We start from the raw sequence: 17,623 nt of genomic DNA on the forward strand, positions 1-17,623 counted from the left end.
GGTCGGTTGAACACCATAGCCCTGTACGGAATGTTATTAAATTGAGCCTCCGTACTCCTCATTGTCCCCGACAGAGATCCTGTCTTTAAATTAAGGTTATCATATACCATGTAATCCTCATCTAGGGTGATGTTACTCTCATAGCTTCTCAGCCACTCCCCTACAAGCGCCTTCTTCATAGGGAGGGGGAACCAGTGTATTCGAAAATGAACCAATCTGCGGTCTATTCTTTCGAATACGACTGATCCCCTTTCCATGCATGGTCTCCTTACTCCATCGCCTAACGTGTCTACGTCAGCGTCGGTGATGAAAGTAAGGTACCATTCACTGCCTTCGCCCGTCTTGTAAATGGCCTCTAACTTCTTGACGTATATGACATCCTCCAGCGCGGTGATCACATGGCCTCTGGTGTTACATCTCAGGTCGCTGAATTTCGCCCTCAAAGTTCTCCTCATCACATCTCCATTATAGTAAGCATTCATGTTGACAGACGGCCGGCCGCGAAGCCGACCGTCAAACACCTGGAAACTGTCGTGGATACCGGATTAGATCGCGGTGCAGAAATTATCGATAATATGGAGATTTCATGTAGAACGAGTGAAGAGTATGAAAAATAATATTTTCAAATTGTATTTATTAAATAATAAACATTGCAAAATTAAATGCACAATGATAGAAAATGAAATGTACAGTCCCTGTAAAAGAAAAACATGATAGAAATTAATACTTTTATAAAATTTAAATGACAATTTAAAGAATACAATTTTAATAATTTAAAAATGTACCAATGTGATATTTTAAAATAATCTTTTAGTAAAATGTTAAAGATCGTAAAACAGAAACTGAAATTTAAAAACATATATAACTACTAAAATTAAAGCTCGAGTTTGTAAAAATTAAAGAAGCAAGTAATAATATCAAATATTTTGACACCTTCTAGTGTATTGTCATCTAGTATCCTTTGTCTAGGCAGATGCTCAAAGACATTTATTGATCTCATGATTGTGAGAAATGTGCAATTCCCTCACAGTCAGGTTTTGCCCATCTTTAGTTTCGACAAGTTGAATGTGGAAAGGACATTCCATTTGGACCTTCACTGCTATTAGGTACATCAGCACTCGGGTTGCCCTGTTGACCCTTCACTGCTCGTATGCGGTACATCGACACTCAACGGAGTGCTTTCACCGCTTCCATCTTCTAATCCTGCCCTCGCCGACTCGGCACTGCTCGTATGCAGTACATCGACACTCAACGGAGTGCTTTCACCGCTTCCATCTTCTAATCTCGCCGACTCGGCATAGCTCTTCCTGGTGTTACTGCTGCCGTTCTGGGGCAGGCCGACCTCTGGTGTCCTTTCTGGACACACTTTAGGCAAACAGGCTTTCTACACAGAACTGGCCGGTGTACACCATCCCTCTGTAAGGTATCGTTATATATTGTTGCTCCGTGCTCTTCATATCACCTTTCAGGGCCCTGGTCTTCAGTTTCAGCCTTTCGTAGTCCATGATCTCTTCTTCAAGTTGTATGGCGGTCCCATAGCGCTCCAACCATTCAGCGACAAGCTCCTTTCTTAGGTGTAGAGGAAACCAGTGGATCTTAAATTTCACCACTCTGCGGTCTATTCTGTCAAAAAAAAACAGCACCGCTGCCGTTGGCAAAGCCCCTTCGTTGTCCGTCACCAAACTTCTCAGTCTGGCTAGCTGTGGCGAAAGTGAGATACCACTCGGCCCCTTCTCCGGTCTTGTAAATGGCCACAAGATCCCTGGTCACCAACGTACCTTCCAGTGCCTCTATCACTTGTCCCCGAGTGTTGACCTTCGTGTTCACAAACTTAGCTCTTAGTGTTCTTCTCATCACATATATGAAAAATATATCAATAACAAAATTATAAATACTATAAACATATGAAAACATACACCTATAAAAGGTGATAATCAAAGTCCGTGGACAGAACGGCAGTTATTTCAGGGGGAATAATCAAAATACATACGTCCATAGTTCAATCAGTTAAGCAATCTCAATAATTGTCCCAGGGTGCTTTATAGGTAAAGCAAGAGTCCCTGTCCTTTCCGGTTCTTCCTCCTTCACCAACTTCTTGCCATTTCTTTCACCTTTTTCTACCGTGGTATCGTCTCTCCACCTCTTTCTGGTCTTCCCCGTCATGTCCATCGCCTCAATACCTCGATCAGTACACCCGCTACTGGTGGTCAGTCCATCGGGCCGCACAGGGGACACATCACTGCTTAAAGGTACATCGGGTCGCCCTGTTGACCCTTCACTGCCACTCGTATACGGTACATCAGCACTCAACCGAGCGCTTTCACCGTTTTTGTCTTCTGCTGCTGCCATATATAGTGACGGCTTTGGTGTTCGTCTTCCTTGTGGTGGTGGTGGTGGTGTTCTCCGGGCTGAGTTTGGCCGGCAAATTTCTCATCACATCTCCATTGTAATATGAGTTCATATTGACAGACGGGCGACCGCGAAGCCGACCGTCAAACACCTGAAATTTGTCGTGGTTACCGGATTAGATCACGGTGCTGCCTTACCAGGTCAGAATGCTTTAATATCTGACATTTGTCCATTTGAGTAAATCAGGAGTCACTTTATAAAGAGGTATTCGAACATAATACAGTCAGCGGATAAATTATTTTAAAACATACAATAAAACCATTCGACTTCGCATCGAGGGCCATTTGCCTCCTTGCACTGATTTCATTGAAGAGTCCATCTCCTCTACAACATCAGCGGAGGGCCCATTGTCTTTCCCTCCCATCCGCGCTTGTCTTGCGGGGGCCCATTACCACAACTCTCCGGAACTGTAGGCACCGAGGACGCACTCCCCGTCTCGCTGGGTTCCAGCCTCGCCATCTGAGCATAGGTTTGTTTTTTCTCCTCGACTAGCTCCGTGTTTGTTATATCGGAGGCACAGACTCTGTCTACCTTGTACTGTTATCAACACTTCTCTATTGAAAACTCTTCCATGATAAGGAATACTAAGAAATTGCGTTTCTGTACACTTCATCTTGGCAGAGATTGTCCCTGTCTTCAACGGTATTCCATCAAAATCGGTTGTTTCTTCAAACAGTTTAATATCAGTCCCAAAATTATTTAGCCATTCCGCCATTAATGCTAATTCCATATGGTGCTGAAATCAATGAACTCTAAGTTTAATCTATCTTTTATCAATACAGTCGAAGTAAACCACACTTCCTTCTTCATATAGATCCCTTCTACTTCCATCTCCTAGTAACACTGTCTCTTTTGTTGTTAAAAAAGTAATGTACCACTCGGTACCCTCATCGGTTTTATAAATTGCTTCCAGTTGTTTAACGTCCACAAACTGCTTTAACTGTTCTATAGTTTGAACTCTCGTAGCCACCCTCTTCTTAACAAATTTGGCACGCAAAGTTCTTTCCAAAACGGATCTGTTGTAATAATGATCAATATTGAAAACACATACGGGCAGCCGCGAAGCTGACACCGTCAACACTTAGGTATATATAAAGGAGACCTTTTTTATATTTCAAACACTTTATTTAATAAATCATATACATATTACAATTACGTTAAAACAGAAATATCACAGATAAAACATTGTACAGTGTAATATGAAATACAAATATAAACAATCAAATTATACACAATATAATACTAGAAGGTTATCACTAACTCTTCATCTTCAACTTTGCAAAATAAATCAGATATACACCAATGCTCAATATATTTTTCAAAATCTGCTAAGATACGTAATCTTAACTGTTGTAAAAAGAATGTATAAATATCATTAGGTAAAACATGTTTTCTAATTTGTTTTGCGTGGGGGCCATTTTCCTTCTCCGCCTCCGTGCTTGTCCTGCCAGGGGGGGGGGGCATTATCTTCTGTTTCCTTCCGCGTTAACGTTTGACTTGCGGAAGGAACATCACTAGCTGACTCTCCAGGGTCCAATCTTGCCATCTGGGCCGCTGTCTCAGGGCAGGTGGCTCTGTGGTGTCCAAAATTGTTGCACCTGAGACATAGGCTCTGACGTCCTTGCACAGTAACCAGTACATCCCGGTTATAGCATCGGCCGCGATGGGGAATGGTCTGGTACTGTGCCTCGGTCACCTTCATGGTCCCTACGAGGGTACCCGTCTTCAACATAATACCCTCGTATAGTGTCTCTTCTTCATCCAATTTGACGTTTTGTCCAAAATTCTCCAGCCAGTGGCACACCAAATCTTTCCTCATATGATGAGGAAACCAATGGACCCTCAATCGTATGATTCTACTGTCAATGCGGTCAAGCACTACCGCTCCTTCGCCAACTTGTCTCCTTTCGCCAGTCCCTAGTGTATCGGCCTCCACTTCCGTCTTGAAACTAGTGTACCATTCTACACCCTCTCCAGTTTTGTAGATCGCTTCTAGTTGGTTGATGTCTAGTATATCTTGAAGAGCGTTAATAACTTGTCCTCGGGTGTTAACCTTAACTTTCGAGAATTTGGCTCTCAGGGTTCGCCTGATGATGTCTGTTGCGTAATATGCGTCCATATCTTCAATAAAGTAAAGACGGGCGGCCGCGAAGCCACTACTGTCAACACCTGGGGTTGTCTTACAGGTAATATGTTAATTACAGGAAAAGTATAAAATGAAAAATATGAATTTGTACTTTTAACATGAGTAGAATTTAAATGTCCTGACAGTGCAAGTGTAAAGTGGACAAACAGGTACATGCACTTTATCAAAATAATTAGGGATGGCAACGAGTACTCGAGTATAGTTTTAGTACTCGTATACTCGTTTGACTGTTAAACATCTTGAGGTATGTCTCTTCAAATTTCCACTCTCTTTAATTCCGCTGAAATATCCACTTCGATATATTAATTAAAATCAATTTACAACATACATATGATTACTAGTATCTGAGACTACTATTTGTTATAGTAGTACAAAATAGCAACGTCCATTTCTCCCTAGGGAATGTTTTCACATGCACAACTTGTTACAGAAATAAAAAGTCAAACAATTTAAGACCAGATCATATTTTTAAACAAGAATAAAATCAAAGTGACCTGCGGTGAAACCTACGCAACTGATTAGAGATTTTTTTAACAGTGTTTGTACAGGAATCAACACTTTCATGAATTAATAATCAATGCATCTCAAGCCGTATAAACTTACCTTTGTTTGTTAATCAAGACTTTTATGTAAATGTGATTGGTATGAAATGTGCAATTAAATTAATGTAATTACTCTTTATTTGTAACTACAATTGTTTATTTTACAATTTAAAGATAGGAGAAAGTACAAGCGCGACATGCAAACCCAAAAGTCGAAAATTTCAATAAACTGACAAAGTTATTATAACAAAAAAAGAAAACAAGACAAACGAATCATAGTGCAAAAAAAAAAAGTAGAAAAAGTAAGACTGAGCAACACGAAAATGCACAAGTAATTTGAAGTCCAATATTGTTGCTGACAAATTAATGGACAAGTCGTATTATAAAAATACCAACTCCTCATGAACAGATGATACTTATATTGTCTACTATTGCAATTTCGTTCATGAACACATGTACATACACATACTAAAATTGCTATTAGGATAGGTTATTTGAAGAAACGGCATTCGGTAATTCATTGTTTAATTGACACAAATACAGAGGACCAAGCTATGTGTGTAGTGTATTTGTCTTTCGTTTATATGTTTATGAAAGGTAATATCACATACACTGCATCCAACCCAAATTTTAAACTTTTGAATAGAATGTACGATTCATCCGAGTACTCGCGAGTACTCGAGTATCATGACCGAGTATCCGAGTATTAAATTTCAGATTCTTTGACATCCCTAAAAATAATACAATAGAAGTAAAATAGACAGGTGAGTAGTATTTTGAACACCGGTTTTTAATATAAGAGACAAAAAAATGTAATTTATAAAGACCATAAAATGGTTCTATAATACTATTTAATATAAACACATGAAAATTCATATATATAAACAATATATCAATATCAAAATTATAAATACTATAAATATATGACACAATACACCTATAAAAGGTTATAAAGGGATAATCAAAATTAAAGTCCGTGGACAGAAGGGCAGTTATTTCAGGGGGAATAATCAAAATACATACGTCCATAAGGTATAAAAAGTTAGTCAACAGCAATTGTCCCAGCAGGCTTGAGAGGTAAGGTTAATGGTCCTGTCCTCTCTTGTTCTTCCTTCACTATCTTCTTCCCGTTGTCTTCATCATCCTCCGTGTTTTCCTCGTCTCTATCCCTCTTCCTGGTCTTCCCCGACATGTCCATCTCTTCAGTACCTCGATCCTGGGGCGGATCTTCACTGCTATCAGTACATCGGTCCTCCCCAGGACCTTAACTGCTAAAAGGTACATCAGCACTCGGTTGAGTGCCTTCACCGCTACTGGTGGACAGTACATCGGGCACAGGGGACCCTTCACTGCTTGAATGTACATCGGGTCGCCCTGTTGACCCTTCACTGCTGTTTGTACGCGGTACATCGACACTCAACGGAGTGCTTTCACCGCTTCCTTCTTCCAACCCTGCCCTCGCCGACTCGGCATAGCTCTTCTTGGTGGTATTCTGGCCATTCTGGGGGCAGGTCGACCTCTGGTGTCCTTTCTGGCCACACTTTATGCAGACAGGCTGTCTGCCCAAAACTGTGACCAGAACTGGCCGGTTATAAACCATTCCTCTGTACGGTATCGACATGTATTGTTCCTCGGTACTCTTCATAATACCTTTCAAGGCCCCGGTCTTCAATTTCAACCCTCCATAGCCAATACTCTCTTCTTCAATTTGAATGGCGGTCCCGTAGCGCTTTAACCATTCTGCAACTAGCTCCTTTCTAAGATGCAAAGGAAACCAGTGGATTTTAAATTTGACCACTCTGCGATCTATTCTCTCAAAATACACTGCACCGCTGCCGTTGGCTAGGCCCCTTCTCTGTCCGTCACCAAATTCCTTCGTCTGTCTAGCTGTGGCGAAAGTAAGATACCATTCCGCCCCTTCTCCGGTCTTGTAAATAGCCACAAGCTCCCTGGTCACCAAAGTACCATCTAGTGCCTTTAACACTTGTCCACGAGTGTTGACCTTCGTGTTCACAAATTTCGCCCGCAAAGTTCTCCTCATTACATCAGAGTTAACATAGTGGTCCATAATTTCTAGACGGGCGGCCGCGAAGCCGACACCGTCAATCACCTGGATATTCTAGTGGTTCCCGTATTATTGGTCACACGGAATATCAATAATTGTTGAAAATTCACTCCTCCGCAATACATATAAAAAAAAAACCTTTTCTGTTTCGTATTCAGTTACCATTTTTACAGTGTACGCGCAAAATTTTAAAATCAAATTTATTCAATTTGGTGCGAGGGAAAAAAATCGACGGCAAAGCAATCATTTGCGTTTGAAATTGATAAAGGAGGGCGACAAAGGTCGCGAGATTATTTCTTGAATCCGTCCATGCTGCACGTGCAGTTTCCGCTTTTTAGCTCACCTGGCCCGAAGGGCCAAGTGAGCTTTTCCCATCACTTTGCGTCCGGCGTCCGTCGTCGTCCGTCGTCCGTCGTCGTTGTTAACTTTTACAAAAATCTTCTCCTCTGAAACTACTGGGCCAAATTGAACCAAACTTGGCCACAATCATCATTGGGGTATCTAGTTTAAAAAATGTGTGGCGTGACCCGGTCAACCAACCAAGATGGCCGCCACGGCTAAAAATAGAACATAGGGGTAAAATGCAGTTTTTGGCTTATAACTCAAAAACCAAAGCATTTAGAGCAAATCTGACATGGGGTAAAAATGTTTATCAGGTCAAGATTTATCTGCCCTGAAATTTTCAGATGAATTGGTCAATCTGTTGTTGGGTTGCTGCCCCTGAATTGGTAATTTTGTGGAAATTTTGCAGTTTTTTGTTATTATCTTGAATATTATTATAGATAGAGATAAACTGTAAACAGCAATAATGTTTAGCAAAGTAGGATTTACAAATAAGTCAACATGACCAAAATGGTCAGTTGACCCCTTTAGGAGTTATTGCCCTTTATAGTCAATTTTTAACCATTTTTCGTAAATCTTAGTTATCTTTTACAAAAATCTTCTCCTCTGAAACTACTGGGCCAAATTAATCCAGACTTGGCAATAATCATCTTTGGGGTATCTAGTTTTAAAAATGTGTCCGGTGACCCGACTATCAAATCAAGATGGCCGCCACAGCTAAAAATAGAACAAAGGGGTAAAATGCAGTTTTTGGCTTATAACTCAAAAACCAAAGCATTTAGAGCAAATCCAACACGCGGTAAAATTATTAATCAGATCAAGATCTATCTGCCCTATAATTTTCAGATGAATCTGACAACCCATTGTTGGGTTGCTGCCCCTGAATCGGTAATTTTAAGGAAATTTTGCTGTTTTTGGTTATTATCTTAAATTTTATTATAGATAGAGATAAACTGTAAACAGCAATTATGTTCAGCAAAGTAAGATTTACAAATAAGTCAACATGACCGAAATGGTCAATTGACCCCCGAAGGAGTTATTGTCCTTTATAGTCAATTTTTAACAATTTTCATAAAATTTGTAATTTTTTATTAACATTTTCCACTGAAACTACTGGGCCAAGTTCATTATAGATAGAGATAAATGTAAGCAGCAAGACTAGTAAAGTAAGATGTACAAACACATCACCATCACCAAAACACAATTTTGTCATGAATCCATCTGCTTCCTTTGTTTATAATTCACATAGACCAAGGTGAGCGACACAGGCTCTTTGGAGCCTCTAGTTTGTAAATTAAAGTAATCTTTTACAAAAATCTTCTCCTCTGAAACTACTGGGCCAAATCAAACCAAACTTGGCCACAATCATCATTAGGGTATCTAGTTTAAAAAATGTGTGGCGTGACCCAGTCAACCAACCAAGATGGCCGCTACGGCTAAAAATAGAACATAGGGGTAAAATGCAGTTTTTGGCTTATAACTCAAAAACCAAAGCATTTAGAGCAAATCTGACATGGGGCAAACATGTTTATCAGGTCAAGATCTATCTGCCCTGAAATTTTCAGATGAATCGGTCAATCGGTTGTTGGGTTGCTGCCCCTGAATTGGTAATTTTGAGGAAATTTTGCTGTTTTTGGTTATTATCTTGAATATTATTATAGATAGAGATAAACTGTAAACAGCAATAATGTTCAGCAAAGTAAGATCTACAAATAAGTCAACATGACCAAAATAGTCAGTTGACCCGTTTAGGAGTTATTGTCCTTTATAGTCAATTTTTAACCATTTTTCGTAAATTAAAGTAATCTTTTACAAAAATCTTCTCCTCTGAAACTACTGGGCCAAATTAATCCAAACTTGGCCACAATCATCTTTGGGGTATCTAGTTTAAAAAATGTGTGGCGTGACCTGGTCAACCAACCAAGATGGCCGCCACGGCTAAAAATAGAACATAGGGGTAAAATGCAGTTATTGGCTTATAACTCAAAAACCAAAGCATTTTGAGGAAATCTGACATGGGGTAAAAATGTTTATCAGGTCAAGATCTATCTGCCCTGAAATTTTCAGTTGTATCAGTCAACCCGTTGTTGGGTTGCTGCCCCTGAATTGGTAATTTTGAGGAAATTTTGCTGTTTTTGGTTATTATCTTGAATATAATTATAGATAGAAATAAACTGTAAACATCAATAATGTTCAGCAAAGCTAGTTTTACAAATAAGTCTACATGACCGAAATGGTCAGTTGACCCCTTTAGGAGTTAATGCCCTTTATAGTCAATTTTTAACCATTTTTCATAAATGTAAGTAATCTTTTACAAAAATCTCCACTGAAACTACTAGGCCACAATCATCTTTGGGGTATCTAGTTTAAATAATGTGTGGCGTGACCTGGTCAACCAACCAAGATGGCCGCCACGGCTAAAAATAGAACATAGGGGTAAAATGCAGTTATTGGCTTATAACTCAAAAACCAAAGCATATAGAGCAAATCTGACAAGAAGTTAAATTGTTAATCAAGTCAACATTTATCTGCCCTGAATTTTTCAAATGAATTGGACAACTGGTTGTTGGGTTGCTGCCCTCCAATTGGAAATTTTTAAAGGAATTTTACTGTTTTTGGTTATCTTGAATACTATTATAGATAGCGATAAACTGTAAACAGCAATAATGTTCAGCAAAGTAAGATCTACAAATAAGTCAACATGACCTAAATGGTAAATTGACCGTTCTTAAGGAGTTATTGCCCTTTATAGTCAATTTTTAACAATTTTCATTAATTTGGTAAATTTATGTAAATTTTAACCAAATATAGTTCTCTGTTACTAACGGGCAAAGTTCATTATAAATATAATTGAAAGAAGCAAAATCGTTCAGTAAAGTAAGAACTTCAAACACATCACCATCACCAAAATACAATTTTGTCATGAATCCATTTGTGTCCTTTGTTTAATATGCACATAGACCAAGGTGAGCGACACAGGCTCTTTAGAGCCTCTAGTTCAATATAGCCAGGCAAATAAAATACGGCATCACTTTTCATCAAATGCACGTATTTTCCTCTTATGCAATTTACCCGGTATAGTTGAATTTCATATTATTTCAAATAGAAAAAATAATTTGCCAATCAAAAACTTGTTTTCATCGTAAAGCAAATTGAATAAGCTTTCAAACTTAATTTATAGTTTTTACTTGTAACAAGCGGATTTTTTTTCATGTTACTTAAATGGAGAGGCAAAACTTGAAATTTACGGATGACGAGATAATAATTTAAAACAAAACTTACTGATATGAAGTGTAGAAACCAAGTTGTCTGACTGAGAAATTAATTTGCTTCTTTATATCGTATACTCAAATTGATGAAATACAATGATATGAAACAAAAGAGTGGAAAACCGGTTTGCGATCACAATTTACGCTACTCCTGAACAGTCTCAGCGTATCAAAGAAAAAGTTTAACAACAGTTTCAAGTTTTAGTATTTATTGGGAACTTCTCTTTACATTTGATTTATTAACAGGGGATAGCGCGAACGCAGTCCCCCACACTAAAAAATTGCGTACCCGAGTTGCCCACATTTGGGGCAATCGCAGGCTTCAGCCTAACCGGAGTGCAATGGAAAGGCCTCGACCTGGGGAGACCGCCTTTTTGATCACGGTGCTCCCTGTACCAGGTAAGTATGCTTGGATATCTGACATTTGTCCACTTGAGTAAATCAGGAGTAACTTTATAAAGAGGTATTCGAACATATTATAGTCAGCCGATACATCAATTTAAAACATACAATAAAAAAAATCGACTTCGCATCGAGGGTCATTTGCCTCCTTCCACTGATTTCATTGAAACACGTTGGTGTATTAAAGACCGGGACACTTTTTCAGGACGATTTGTTGAAAGGGACCAAATAAAGTAGGATAACTCTGTGGATTAAAAACGTACTACGTACGTTCAGATCGCCATGATGCTTTCACACGGAATATCAATAATTGTTTAAAATTCACTCCTCCGCAATAAAGGAAAAAAAAACCAACAAGAACTTTATTGTTTTTCCCTCCTTCGTCGCTTCAATTTCGTAACTGCCTTTCGTTCATACAACACTGTTTGCTTCTGTTTCGAATTCAGTTACCATTTTTACAGTGTACGCGCAAAATTTTAAAATCAAATTTACTCAATTTGGTGTGGGGATAAAAAAAAAATCGACGGCAAAGCAATCATTTGCGTTTAAAATTGATAAAGGAGGGCGACAAAGGTCGCGGGATTATTTCTTGAATCCGTCCGTGCTGCACATGCAGTTTCCGCTTTTTCGATATAGCCAGGCAAATAAAATACGGCATCACTTTTCATCAAATGCACGTATTTTCCTCTTATGCAAATTAACAGGTATAGTTGAATTTCATATTATTTCAAATAGAAAAAATAACTTGCAAACCAAAAACTTGTTTTCATCGTAAAGCAAATTGAATAAGCTTCCAAACTTAATTTATAGTTTTTACTTGTAGCAAGCGGATTTTTTTTTTATGTAACTTAAACGGAGAGGCAAAACATGAAATTTACGGATGACGAGATAATAATTTAAAACAAAACTTACTTATATGAAGTGTAGAAACCAAGTTGTCTGACTGAGAAATTAATTTGCTTCTTTTCTTTATATCGTATACTCAAATTGATGAGATACAATGATATGAAACAAAAGAGTGGAAAACCGGTTTGCGATCACAATTTACGCTACTCCTGAACAGTCTCAGCGTATCAAAGAAAAAGTTTAACAACAGTTTCAACTTTTAGTATTTATTGGGAACTTCTCTTTACATTTGATTTATTAACAGGGGATAGCGCGAACGCAGTCCCCCACACTAAAAAATTGCGTACCCGAGTTGCCCACATTTGGGGCAATCGCAGGCTTCAGCCTAACCGGAGTGCAATGGAAAGGCCTCGACCTGGGGAGACCGCCTTTTTGATCACGGTGCTCCCTGTACCAGGTAAGTATGCTTGGATATCTGACATTTGTCCACTTGAGTAAATCAGGAGTAACTTTATAAAGAGGTATTCGAACATATTATAGTCAGCCGATACATCAATTTAAAACATACAATAAAAAAAATCGACTTCGCATCGAGGGTCATTTGCCTCCTTCCACTGATTTCATTGAAACACGTTGGTGTATTAAAGACCGGGACACTTTTTCAGGACGATTTGTTGAAAGGGACCAAATAAAGTAGGATAACTCTGTGGATTAAAAACGTACTACGTACGTTCAGATCGCCATGATGCTTTCACACGGAATATCAATAATTGTTTAAAATTCACTCCTCCGCAATAAAGGAAAAAAAAACCAACAAGAACTTTATTGTTTTTCCCTCCTTCGTCGCTTCAATTTCGTAACTGCCTTTCGTTCATACAACACTGTTTGCTTCTGTTTCGAATTCAGTTACCATTTTTACAGTGTACGCGCAAAATTTTAAAATCAAATTTACTCAATTTGTTGTGGGGATAAAAAAAAATCGACGGCAAAGCAATCATTTGCGTTTAAAATTGATAAAGGAGGGCGACAAAGGTCGCGGGATTATTTCTTGAATCCGTCCGTGCTGCACATGCAGTTTCCGCTTTTTCGATATAGCCAGGCAAATAAAATACGGCATCACTTTTCATCAAATGCACGTATTTTCCTCTTATGCAAATTAACAGGTATAGTTGAATTTCATATTATTTCAAATAGAAAAAATAACTTGCAAACCAAAAACTTGTTTTCATCGTAAAGCAAATTGAATAAGCTTCCAAACTTAATTTATAGTTTTTACTTGTAGCAAGCGGATTTTTTTTTTATGTAACTTAAACGGAGAGGCAAAACATGAAATTTACGGATGACGAGATAATAATTTAAAACAAAACTTACTTATATGAAGTGTAGAAACCAAGTTGTCTGACTGAGAAATTAATTTGCTTCTTTTCTTTATATCGTATACTCAAATTGATGAGATACAATGATATGAAACAAAAGAGTGGAAAACCGGTTTGCGATCACAATTTACGCTACTCCTGAACAGTCTCAGCGTATCAAAGAAAAAGTTTAACAACAGTTTCAAGTTTTAGTATTTATTGGGAACTTCTCTTTACATTTGATTTATTAACAGGGGATAGCGCGAACGCAGTCCCCCACACTAAAAAATTGCGTACCCGAGTTGCCCACATTTGGGGCAATCGCAGGCTTCAGCCTAACCGGAGTGCAATGGAAAGGCCTCGACCTGGGGAGACCGCCTTTTTGATCACGGTGCTCCCTGTACCAGGTAAGTATGCTTGGATATCTGACATTTGTCCACTTGAGTAAATCAGGAGTAACTTTATAAAGAGGTATTCGAACATATTATAGTCAGCCGATACATCAATTTAAAACATACAATAAAAAAAATCGACTTCGCATCGAGGGTCATTTGCCTCCTTCCACTGATTTCATTGAAACACGTTGGTGTATTAAAGACCGGGACACTTTTTCAGGACGATTTGTTGAAAGGGACCAAATAAAGTAGGATAACTCTGTGGATTAAAAACGTACTACGTACGTTCAGATCGCCATGATGCTTTCACACGGAATATCAATAATTGTTTAAAATTCACTCCTCCGCAATAAAGGAAAAAAAAACCAACAAGAACTTTATTGTTTTTCCCTCCTTCGTCGCTTCAATTTCGTAACTGCCTTTCGTTCATACAACACTGTTTGCTTCTGTTTCGAATTCAGTTACCATTTTTACAGTGTACGCGCAAAATTTTAAAATCAAATTTACTCAATTTGGTGTGGGGATAAAAAAAAATCGACGGCAAAGCAATCATTTGCGTTTAAAATTGATAAAGGAGGGCGACAAAGGTCGCGGGATTATTTCTTGAATCCGTCCGTGCTGCACATGCAGTTTCCGCTTTTTCGATATAGCCAGGCAAATAAAATACGGCATCACTTTTCATCAAATGCACGTATTTTCCTCTTATGCAAATTAACAGGTATAGTTGAATTTCATATTATTTCAAATAGAAAAAATAACTTGCAAACCAAAAACTTGTTTTCATCGTAAAGCAAATTGAATAAGCTTCCAAACTTAATTTATAGTTTTTACTTGTAGCAAGCGGATTTTTTTTTTATGTAACTTAAACGGAGAGGCAAAACATGAAATTTACGGATGACGAGATAATAATTTAAAACAAAACTTACTTATATGAAGTGTAGAAACCAAGTTGTCTGACTGAGAAATTAATTTGCTTCTTTTCTTTATATCGTATACTCAAATTGATGAGATACAATGATATGAAACAAAAGAGTGGAAAACCGGTTTGCGATCACAATTTACGCTACTCCTGAACAGTCTCAGCGTATCAAAGAAAAAGTTTAACAACAGTTTCAAGTTTTAGTATTTATTGGGAACTTCTCTTTACATTTGATTTATTAACAGGGGATAGCGCGAACGCAGTCCCCCACACTAAAAAATTGCGTACCCGAGTTGCCCACATTTGGGGCAATCGCAGGCTTCAGCCTAACCGGAGTGCAATGGAAAGGCCTCGACCTGGGGAGACCGCCTTTTTGATCACGGTGCTCCCTGTACCAGGTAAGTATGCTTGGACAAATGGAAGTTTTTAACGACCTTGACTGGCTATACAGCCCTTGCACGGTCGGCCCTGGCTTGCGCCTTTTTGGGCATTAAATAATTTATATTTTTACCATGTGGTAATTTATGTATGCTTGGATATCTGACATTTGTCCGCTTTGCATCAATTTCCACCTAGTATATGTATAAAAATGGCTTGTCTGAATTATTCATGATATTTGTAGTTTTGATACAATTTATGTTTGAAAAATTGTACAAAAATGGCTACAGAAAGGGTGATAAACTTTAAAAGTGTTAAATGTGATATCCGAAAGTAGAAATCTAGTTCATCAATTGATTTCATAAAACTTTTTAATATGAGTTATAAAGTAGGTGGTTTCCTGAAAAAAGGAACAACACTAACAGAAGCTATGGTTCTGATTTTTATTATACAAGTTGATTAAACAATTCGGAAATATCAATATAACTCCGTGACAATAGATAAAAAATTAAATGGTCATGATCATGTTTCTCATTTATTTAATGAATATATAAATGGAAGTACTTCAAGTTAAAGTAAGTATGGGGTCTTTTGGAGTGTTGGAAAGTAATGACCATTGTAAAATGTAACTATTGTCGCCTATGGAAAGGAAATACTACCGTGATACCTACATATTTATACTTTGTAAATACTATACTAATACTTTACATAAATACAAATATCTTCCGTCTTTTTGTTTAACAAGCCACCATTTATAAAATTATACTTAGAAGAACGCCTCAATGAAGGAATAAGGCATATATAGTATATTCGTAAACTAGCTATAAGACGGTAAATAAACATCATGACAATAATAAAAACAGTACATTAATAAAAGGAATGCAAAACAAATGTATGCATGTTGACAAAGATATGAACTGAATTTCTATTGGACATTATTTCCGATTAATTGGACAAAAGAAAAGAGAAAAATAACAGTTATGAAAGAATAAACAGCTGCGCCATGAGCGCATGATACGCCGGTCGTCTTGTGTGAAAGTTTTATGCAATAATCATAAATAGTTTCTGAAAAGTTTTAAGCAATAACCATATATTGTGTTGAGAAACGGCGGGACATATGAACACCCCCAACACCCCCCTCTATTTTTTTCCAAAAAACTAAATATCACTAAAATAAAATTTTGAATCAAAACAAAAAGTATACAGATCTTTAGATTAATATAACAAAGAAGTGTGTAAAGTTTTAAGTTATAATCATAAATTGTTTTTGAGAAACGACGCGACATGTAAAAAAAAAACTCCCCTCTTTTTTTTTTTTTTTACAAAATACTGAATAATTGAAAAATCAATTTTTAAATTATCACCAAAATGTATACAAATCTTAAGATTAATATAACAAAGAAGTTTTAAAGTTTAAAGCAATAATCATAAATCGTTTTTGAGATACAGCGCGACATGTAAAAACTACCTCCCCCTTTTTTACAAAATACTCAATAACTCAAAAACAAGATTTTGAATCATCACCAAAAAGTATACAGATCTTAAGATTAATATACCTAAGAAGTGTGTAAAGTTTTAAGCAATAATCAAATTGTTTTTGATATACGGTGCTACATGTGAAAATGACACAACCCTGTTTTAGTTACAAAGTGCCGTAACTCAAACAATTTTAATCTTATTTTCCCCAAAAAGTATACAGATCATTTGACCGTCATAAGAAACAACTGTATCAAGTTTCATGAAATTTGGATGAGTCGTTCTCAAGTTACGGTGCGACATGTTAACGCCGAACAGACAGACGGACGGACACAGGACATTTGTATTACAATTTTGACTGGCGTATAAAAATCGATACAAATACAAGTGTGTTTATTTCAAATTGATTTGAAGTTAAATATATCTATAAAGACTATAAGGAAAGTCGAATTACAGGCAGTACTAATAAACGGTATTGGAACTTTTGTAGGAAAAATAATACCAGTCTATATAGCTACTTTCCCAGTGTAATATTCGTTGAAGATGGTTATGAAAAGATTCCCCGTGGTGATTCGTACGACATTATTAACGGTGATGGCTCTGGTATTACTGCAACAACTGTAAATGAAATGGCATTTGAAATAAAATGTCCTATGTCTGGAAAGAAAACTACAGACGTACATTACAAAATGTTACTATACCACACATATATTGAGTCACATGCATGGCAGCAAACAAATGCAATAATAGTTATTAAGGGTACCAGGAATTATAAAATAGGTTATCTGAGTTTTACACCTGAAAGTTCAATTTTTATCACTGGATCTATGGATAAAGCTTTAATGAATGACATTTGGAAGTTATGTACCGAAATTTATGGAAGTGCTACAAAACGGAATGCAATATGAAAGGAGCTTTTAGAAAGACTAAACGAGTATTCAACGATTTGTACTTTCGTTGGAGAATTTCCATCTCTGCAAGCAAAATCTTGTTCATAAGGATCAGCACAAACGAAGGATTGTGTTTTGGGTGTCACTCAAGTGGTTTAAAATCATTTCCTGTAATGTCATCACTAGACC

At 37.4% G+C, this 17,623-nt stretch overlaps 4 non-coding genes across 4 annotated transcripts; all 4 read right to left on the reverse strand.

Annotated features, from left to right (window-relative positions):
• Positions 1–11,016: 11,016 nt before the first annotated feature.
• Positions 11,017–11,180, reverse strand: LOC134698381 (U1 spliceosomal RNA). Its single transcript, XR_010103341.1, has one exon. It is a non-coding gene; the product is annotated as a U1 spliceosomal RNA (small nuclear RNA).
• Positions 11,181–12,322: 1,142 nt separating this feature from the next.
• LOC134698394 (U1 spliceosomal RNA) lies at positions 12,323–12,486 on the reverse strand. The gene has a single exon (XR_010103353.1). It is a non-coding gene; the product is annotated as a U1 spliceosomal RNA (small nuclear RNA).
• Positions 12,487–13,627: 1,141 nt separating this feature from the next.
• Positions 13,628–13,791, reverse strand: LOC134698406 (U1 spliceosomal RNA). The gene has a single exon (XR_010103364.1). It is a non-coding gene; the product is annotated as a U1 spliceosomal RNA (small nuclear RNA).
• Positions 13,792–14,932: 1,141 nt separating this feature from the next.
• On the reverse strand, positions 14,933–15,096 carry LOC134698417 (U1 spliceosomal RNA). The gene has a single exon (XR_010103375.1). It is a non-coding gene; the product is annotated as a U1 spliceosomal RNA (small nuclear RNA).
• Between the last annotated feature and the right edge of the window lie 2,527 nt (positions 15,097–17,623).

Source organism: Mytilus trossulus, chromosome 14 (assembly GCF_036588685.1).
Source record: "Mytilus trossulus isolate FHL-02 chromosome 14, PNRI_Mtr1.1.1.hap1, whole genome shotgun sequence".
Taxonomy (NCBI): Eukaryota; Metazoa; Mollusca; class Bivalvia; order Mytilida; family Mytilidae; genus Mytilus; species Mytilus trossulus.